This window comes from Felis catus, chromosome D3 (genome assembly GCF_018350175.1).
Source record: "Felis catus isolate Fca126 chromosome D3, F.catus_Fca126_mat1.0, whole genome shotgun sequence".
Taxonomy (NCBI): domain Eukaryota; kingdom Metazoa; phylum Chordata; class Mammalia; order Carnivora; family Felidae; genus Felis; species Felis catus.
In genome coordinates, this window is record NC_058379.1 from 53,590,815 (window position 1) to 53,600,208 (window position 9,394).

Sequence of the window (9,394 nt, forward strand, 5' to 3'; positions counted from 1 at the left end):
GAGAGCCCTTTCACATCTCTCTTCATGTACCCATGTGAAGACATAGCAAGAAGTTGGCTATGTACTAGCCAAGAAGAAAGCACTCACCAGAAATTCGCTGGCACCTTAAATCTTTAAGCCACCTAGTCTGTGGTACTTTGTTGTAGCAGCCTGAGGAGCCTAATATACCAAGATATCTTGTTTGTAACTTCTAATTTAATACTGCTATAGTCAGGCAACATATTCTACATGATTATGATTTTTTTCATTAGATATTTTTAATAAGTCAACATCTTTGAGTCAAAATTCATGAGTAAACATGAATTTGAAAAGAAATTTGAAAATTTGGAAGGTGCAATCAAAGGGACAACTCTATGGTTGTTAAGTGTAGAGTTCTGTCAATATCAGTTAAGGTAGTTGATGGTTTAATTCACATCAACTATGATGACAAATACTTTTAGAGGTTTCTAATATTTTTAGATAATAGCAACGGATAATTGATTTTGCTCTAGCTTTTTCATTTCTATTTTTTAAATTTTTTTAATGTTTATTTATTTTTGATAGAGAGAGACAGAGTGCAAGCAGGGGAGGGGCAGAGAGAGGGAGACAGAATCTGAAGCAGGCTCCGGGCTCTGAATTGTCAGCACAGAGCCTGACGCGGGGCTCAAACCCACAAACCGTGAGATCATGACCTGAGTTGAAGTTGCACGCTTAACCAACTGAGCCACCCAGGCTCCCCTTTCATTTCTATTTTTTAACTATTTTTTAAAATTTATTTATTTTGAGAGAGAGAGAGTGCATGTGTGTGAGTGGGGGAAGGGCAGAGAGAGAAGGAGAGAGAGAATCCCAAGCAGCCTCTGCACTGTCATTGCAGAGCCTGGCGTGGGACTGGATCCCATTTGAGATCATGACCTGAGCTGAGATCAAGAGCCGAACACTTAACCAACTGAGCCACCCAGGTGCCCTGCTTTTTCGTTTCTATGTGTAATAACTCAATTTCATACTGATAGGTGGTCCCGGGGTTTACATTTTAGACTAAATCCAAGTCATGCATATTGGAAAACTGGGTCCTCATGTCTAAGACCTTTTCTTCTCCAAGACAAATATTTAGAAACCAATGTGCTAACCTTGCTTTCTGCTGATGGGCAGTGACGACACTGCACTATCAGGTTTTGGCCGAGAGCAGCTTAGAGTAAACATCTTAATAACAGCAATGCTTTTTAAACATAAAATTTAAATAGAAATTATGCATAATAGTGAAATGACAGGATCTAGGGTTCTTATTTTAGGGCAAAACACTTTCATAGCACGTCCTGTTATCTATTTTAAGGGTCCACAGTGACTGTCCCTGAGTAGAAAATTGAGACAATTGTTTGGATAATTCAGTTCTTTCTACATCCACTTTTTTGCTGATCCTCCAGTTTCCAAAATGAAGTAAATAAAAAAACAAAAAACAAAAAAATAACCACGTTGTTTATAGTCATAGTTATTTGGATAGTTCAGACCAAAGGGGTCATTTAGTTTGAATTATACGGTTTGCTTGCCCAGTTAATCTTTCTACCTTGCCTATGTATAGATAATTGTCTTAAGGTTGCTAGCATGGAAAAACAAATGAGTACATTTTCCAGAAGGTAAGATGACTCAACTCACTCATTTCAACTCACCTTGGAATAAGTCACCTTGCATTTAAAGCTGTGTACATAAAACACCGAAGGGTACAAGTGTTAATAGTATCTGTGAACCAGAGTTGGCTCTGGGTATTCATTTACTTTTGCTTGCAATGCTCTAAAGATTATAAGAAGACTGAATTCCTAATATAATCTTTGGATTTCACATCTTGGGCAAGTCCCTTAATCTACATATATCTAAATTCTCTCACTTTTTTAAATGAAATTCTTTCATTTTAAATATCTAAACAATACTATATTTACACTTATTCATTGATTTGGAATCCCAAAACAGTAAGATGTATAATTTCTTCAAAGGTCTAAGATCTTTTTTTTTTTTTAAGATTTTATTTTGTAAGTAATCTCTATATCTGATGTAGGGCTCAAACTTACAACCCTGAGATCAAGAGTCACATGCTATATCGACTGAGCCAGCTGGGCACTCCCAAAGCTCTAAGATATAAAATTCTTTCCCAATACTTCTAAATACATGGTAAGATTAAGGAAACTTTTGCTTGAATTCTTAGAACTTCAAGTAGAAATCTCTGACTAATGGTAGCTACCACTTACAGAGCATTTGCCAAAGGCTAGACACTGTTCAGAGTGTTCTATGTATATTAGTCCATTGAAAACTTTCAGCAATTCTAAGAAGTGAATCCTATTATTAGCCTCACTTCACAACTGAGGAAACCAAGTCACAGAGAAATTGACTCACCCAAGAAGTCCCATGTAGTAAGTGGTAGGGTTAGAACCTAAACTCTGACAGACTCTGACTCCACATTCTTATCTATTATATGCTGTACCCCTTCTATTGCCCTGACTCTTTTTAATGTCATAACTTGTATTTCAAGTTTCTCCTCAAAAAATACTCAATAAATGGATGTGAGTAGAATTCTTAATATTGTACTTGAGAAATAATAGAGTTGGCATTTTCTTAAAAAGACCACAAAGTATGAAGAATATTGATTTGAAAATAATACTCAACATTTCTGCTTTAGTTTGAGGAATCACTGGCACAAGCCTTAAAACCATATGAACATAAGGTTTATTAGAATAAACCAAAATAAACGTATAAAATGCATCTTGGATCTGTTGTTCATGCTTTTAAGCAATCGAGTCAATGTCCTGGCCCAGTTTCCCTCTGGACAGTATTTTGCATCACAAAAATAATTCTAACCTTCCGAAACATACAACGGACCAGAATGTGAAGTTGAAGACATGATCTTTGTATTAGTTACTACAAAAAGAAAATGGAGAAGTTATTATTGATACCCACAAAATTCACTGGCCTTACAGAGACATTTGATAGTCTGAATTTTGCAGTCATTAAGCCGGTTTGGAACTCCAAAAATATCAAGCATATTTTAAAGTTTCTACAGTATTATATCTGGTTCCATTAAATGAAAAGAACTTTGGAAAATAATATTTCAAATACTGTTCAAAATCCTATGCTATTCAAAATAGTATTTCAAAGATAGTATGCAAATATAAAGTAGTACTTTTACCATCAGAATCTGTAGGCTTCTCTATTCTTCCAACACCAATGCATTGAAATCTGAGAGTATACAATTCTCCTTTCATCCATCTGAGTGACCTTCTGGAAAGGAAAGGGGACTCTTACTCTTTCCAGCATCCTTGCATGGATCTGTGCTTAATCTCATCTGCTTTGCTAAATGCTGAAACCCCTGACTGCAGTGGCCCTACCAATCCTTCCCGTCTTCTCCTGCAGAGCCTCGTTCTTATGTCATGGCCGCCCCCTCTCCCACCTCAGGCCACATGCATTCCTCGGCTTTGTCCTGTCACCCATTTCCCAACCCCTCTCTCAGGGCATGCCTCTATGAGTGACACTTTATAGAGCCACTTTACCCACACACAGGATGTGATACCCATGGGATATGATTTTCATCCTACTTCTGAAAGTCAGAGAGCACTTTCCAGGATGGTTCTCTGAAAATTGATAACAGGTTTTCTTCCAGAAAATTGCAGGGCAAGTTCAACTCATTCTATTTTAAGAAAATTCTCTTAAAGCTTCAATTTTTAAAAAGCCAGAAGACTACATTTCTGGCTCTGCAAGTTATACATATCTTGAAATTGTGCCCATGAAGTCATTGTATGAGATATTTTATACTACTTATGCTTGGAAAATACACATCAAAAATGTGAATGAGATCACGCACTACATTGCAGTCGGTTTAGAGCTGTGAGTAACACAGTTCCAAAAAAAACCCACCTAGGTTCTGTGTCAACTTGTACCAGCTAAAGCTTTTCAAATATATTGTAGAATTGTGCAGTGTGGCTTAGTTCCTTCATCAGATTCTGGGTTTCACACCGACTGATCAAAGGACAAGAAGGGACATAAAATCTATATTCAAACTAGAATTAAAAGCTACAATATTCCAGTCAGGTGATAGTCTAGCCTCTACTTGGTTGCCTCTGATGACTGAATACCAAAGCCAATGTCTAATCCACATCTTAGCCTGAACTGAAACATGCTTCCTCATGACTTTTCCCCTTTGTCTGGATTTTGCTCTCTAGAGCATTATATAACAAAACTACTATCTCCTTTTACATATATGAAGAGAGCCAGCTAAGTAACATGTGCCTTTATAATCTGCTCTTCTCTAGACTAAAAATATACACATCTTTAACGTTCCATTCAGGCATGGTTTTTAGTTCCTTTTCCATTTTCCCTTCACTTCTCTGAGAATACTTTCATTTGTCTGTGTTTCTCTAAAATCTATAAAGAAGTTACCAAACTCAACACCCAAAAAACAAATAATCCAGTGAAGAAATGGGCAGAAGACATTAATAGACATTTTTCCAAAGAAGACATCCAGATGGCCAACAGACACATGAAAAAATGCTCAACATCACTCATCATCAGGGAAATACAAATCAAAGCCACACTGAGATACCACCTCACACTAGTCAGAGTGGCTAAAATTAACAATCAGGAAACAACAGATGCTAGTGAGGATGTGCAGAAATGGGAACCCTCTTGCACTGTTGGTGGGAAGGCAAACAGGTACAGCCACTCTGGAAAACAGTGTGGAGGTTCCTCAAAAAATTAAAAATAGAACTACCCTATAGTAGTATAGCAATAGCACTACTAGGAATTTATCCAAAGGATACAGGAGTGCTGATGCATAGGGGCACATGCACCCCAATGTTTATAGCAGCGCTTTCAACAATAGCCAAATCATGGAAAGAGATTTTCAAAATATCCATCGAACGATGAAGAGATAAAGAAGATGTGGTTTATATATACAATGGAATACTACTTGGCAATGAGAAATCCTGCCATTTGCAACAACATGGATGGAACTGGAGGGTATTATGCTAAGTGAATTAAGTCAGAGAAAGACCGCTATCATATGTTTTCACTCATATGTGGAACTTTAGAAACTTAACAGAAGACCATGGGGAAGGGGAAGGGGAAAAATAGTTTCAAAGAGAGAGGGAGGCAAACCCATAAGAGACTCTTGAATACAGAGAACAAACTGAGGGTTGATTGGGGGGTGGAGGAAGAAGGGAAAATGGGTGATGGGCATTGAGGAGGGCACTTGTTGGGATGAGTACTGGATGTTGTACGTAAGCGATGAATCACAGGAATCTGCCTCCGAAACCAAGAGCACATCATATACACTGTATGTTAGCTAACCTGACAGTAAGTTATATTAAAAAATTAAAAAATTTAAAAAATGCAGTAATTAGAATCGAACAGTGTTCCAGATATGATCTGATCAGTACAAAGTGCAATGCGATGATTATCTTCCATCATGTGGAGAGTACACCTTATTTTTTTTACTTTTTAGTTATTTATTTTTAAGGTTTATTTATTTTTTAACTTTATTAATTTTTTTTAGTAATCTCTACATCCAACATGGGGCTCTGCCTCACAACTCTGAGATCAAGAGTTTCATGCTCCTATGACTGAGTCAGACAAGCACCCTTGGAAAATATACCTTTTAAATGTCAACTAACAGGGGCGCTGGGATAGCTCAGTCAGTTAAGTGTCTGGCTTAGGCTCATGTTGTGATCTTATAGCTCGTGAGTTGAAGTCCCGCGTGGGGCTCTGTGCTGACAGCTCAGAGCCTGGAGCCTGCTTCGGATTCTGTGTCTCCCTCTCTTCTGCCCCTTCCCTGCTCACACTCTGTTTCTGTCTCCTTCAAAAATAAATAAACATTAAAAAAAATTTTAAATGTCAACTAACAAGTAGGAAGTTTTCTAAAAATAAAGTTTACGGTGACTGTCATGTATGTGGCAGGTATTTCTGAGGGCCGTTAAAGGAATAGCCCTCATATTTTGCTTATTTTGTTTATGTATGTTTTATTATTTTTTTAAGTTTATTTATTTACTTTGAGAGAGAGAGAGAGAGAGAGAGAGAGAGAGAGAGTGAGAGAGTGAGCAGGGAGGAGCAGAGAGAGAGGGAGAGGGAATCTCAAGCAGACTCCGAACTTCCAACACAGAGCCAGATGCGGGGCTCAAACTCATGAACTGTGAGATCATGACCTGAGCTAAAATCAAGGGTCTGACACTTAACTGACTGAGCTACCCAGGTTCCCCATATATATGTGTGTTTTAAAGAAAACTTGCAGAAGATAAAGGTTATGGGACATTTAATTTTGTGTCCACCTTGATGTTTAGGTTTAAGTCAGTCTATCAGCTGCTCAGAAATGATTCTTGCCTGAACTAATTTCCACTGGATAGGGCTTGTTTAGAACATGAATATAAGAACTGAGACCAGCTGTTGTATGGTGGCAGCACTTATAGATATTATGGGCCTTCTCCAAGGGAACAAGGAGGATAGTATTGGGGAAGCATCCCAAATAGAAAACTGGCATGATCAATTTTCTAATGTAAATATGAGTCATATATTTATTTAGTTTTGAGCAGAATAGATGTTTCAGTAAAATGAAGAAATGTTTTCTGTAGTAATGATAATGATCAGACACAACACTATCCTTCTCAAAATTCACTTGGGCCAAAGTTAGAGTTTGGAATTATCATTTTGTCCAAGCAGGTAATTGCTGGGTACGGGATGTAAAAATTTGTTCACCATATCTCCAACAGTTGATACAATGCTTGGCAAAGAGCAGGCTCTCAAAACAACTTTTGAAAGTAAGTCAAGAAAGAAGGAAAGGAGGGGCACCTGAGTAGCTCAGTCGGTTAAGCATCCAACTCGTGAATTAGGCTCAGGTCATGATCTCACGATTCAGGAGATCGAGCCCCGGGTCAGGCTCTGTGCTGACAGGGTGGGGCCTGCTTAGGATTCTCCCTCTCCCTCTCTCTTTGGTTCTCTCTCTCTCTCTCTCTCTCTCTCTCTCTCTCTCTCTCTCCCCCCCCCTCAAAATAAATAAGTAAACTTTAAGAAAAAAATAAAGAAGGAAGCAAAGGCTGGAGGGAAGAAGTTTCAGAATTACTGTAAAGATTTAAGAACACCAGTTAAAGACCCAGGGGCACCTGGGTGGTTCAGTAGGTTAAGTGTCCAACTTCAGCTCAGGTCATGATCTCATGGTTGATAGGTTCAATCCCCATATCAGGCTCTGTGCTGAAAGCTCAGAGCCTGGAGCCTGCTTCAGATTCTATGCCTCCCTCTCTCTTTGTCCCTCTCCCACTTGCATTCTGTCTCTCAAAAATAAATAAACGTTAAAAAAAAAAAAAAGAACACCAGATAAAGACCCAAATATTGGTGCAAAATGGGACCTCCAAAATCAGTGTGCAACCTCCTTATTTTAGATATGATAACTGGCAACATAAAGGACGTATGTAACTTGTCCAAGGTGATAGTATCTTAATCTGGTTAGTTACTGCATCACTCCTAGATGTTAGGACTCTTGGCGCTTAAGCCAGTGCTCCTTGTTATATCATCGGAGCTACAAAAGGAATTAAGAGAAGGCCCTGGGTTCTCACACTCTGGCCCCAGACTAGTTGCCTTAGCATGCCCGGATTGGAGGAAGCTTGAGAAGAGGTCTTAGCCTTTTTTGTAACATTCTGGGTGAGACAGAAGTAGATCGGATTTGGGGACAGGACTTAGCACTCTCAAAGAAAACAACATGGCAGTAGAAATTGAAGGCCATGACAGCACAGATGAAATTGTGCTTCTTCTCACACCCATGATGGAGGATGTTAATGCTATCTCTGGAATACCAAGAAAAGTTCTGCAGCCAATCTTTGGGAAATGTTTGGTTAAACAAGCTTCTTCATTGTAAGACTATAAAGGGCTTTTCATATACTAACCTGAGTTTTGAATCTCCAAAAGCAAATTGGTTCTCACACATATTTCAAACTTATTTGACCGCACACCTCTAACTTTTTCTTAAGCTTTAATGGACTTATTTTCCCAAGGAGCGCATGTGGGGACAATGTTTTTTTCTGTTGTTTTTTCTTTTTTCCTGTGACTTCAGTTAGGGATATATTTCATGTCAGAAACCAGTACACATACATGCTTGTGAATGTAAAACTGAAACAAATGTTTTATCAAATACTACTTAACCTCTTCTATACGTGCTGTATCTATTTTCTATTCTACGTTTATTACATTCTAGTGTATCCTGGATTTTAAAACCCAATAAGTGGATTTCACAACCTATCTGTGGGTCACAATCGACAGTTGAAAACTACTGCCGTAGCAAATGCATAGTGTGTGATTCAGCAATTTCTCCTATTCTGCATCCTTTTTAACTTCCTCTTATCTGTAAGCTGTGCGATATTGTTGACTGAATCTAAGATCAGCCTAGGATGAACCCAAATAACAGAGTGCAATTGAATAATCCACAGCCACCTCATTACAGTTATATTGAAGCGTGCCTTGAAGGAAGCATAATTTGGAAAGCCTAGAAACAGAATGAGCATAGCATTGAAGAGATCTCGGTATCATCTTTTGACCCATGAAGTGACAAAAGAGGATCTATTCAATGAAAAAAGGAAGCCATAGAATGTTGTGTATAGTATGCTCCCATTTGTGTACAAAAAGGGGTTTATATGTATATCTGTATGCTTGATGTGCATAAAGCATCCTTGGAGAATACCTCATAAACTGGCCACAGGAGTATGTCGTTGGTGGGTGTTACTGGGAGGGAGGGTGCTTATTTTTCACTGTGTATCTTTTTGCATTGTTTTAATTTTTTGCCATAAGCATGTATTACTTTTAAGGATAGCTCTAGGTTTGGGGCGCCTGGGTGGCTCAGTCAATTAAGCGTCCAACTTTAGATCAGGTCATGATCTCACGGTTTGTGAGTTTGAGCCCTGCGTCGGGCTCTGTGCTGACAGCTCAGAGCCTGGAGCCTGTCTTCAGATTCTGTGTCTCCCTCTCTCTCTGCCCCTCCCCTGCTCGCTCTCTCTCTCTCTCTCTCTCTCAAAAATAAATAAAACATTTAAGAAAAATTTATAAAAAAAGAAAACACAAGGATAGCTCTAGTTTCAAATCTTGATGGTGTATGTGTGTACTATAGTGATTGATCTTACTAACAAAACCATCTCTGCCTACGGTGTGTGTTCTCTATTCTACCTCTTCCCCGACATTCAGCATTAAGAAAAAAAAATACAGGAAGAGGGCTCCAAATATATTTTCTCAGGATGAGGCAAGTTTTCCATTTTGCCTGCAACAGTAGAAGCACCAGTGACAGAGAAAAAGCAAGAAACTGAAGAAGAGGAATACCCTGAGAGGGTAGGACTCCAAAAGGAGAGGGGCTACCTGTGTTTTGAGAAATTCAATAGCGATAACAGCAGCGGGTTTCAAAACTTCA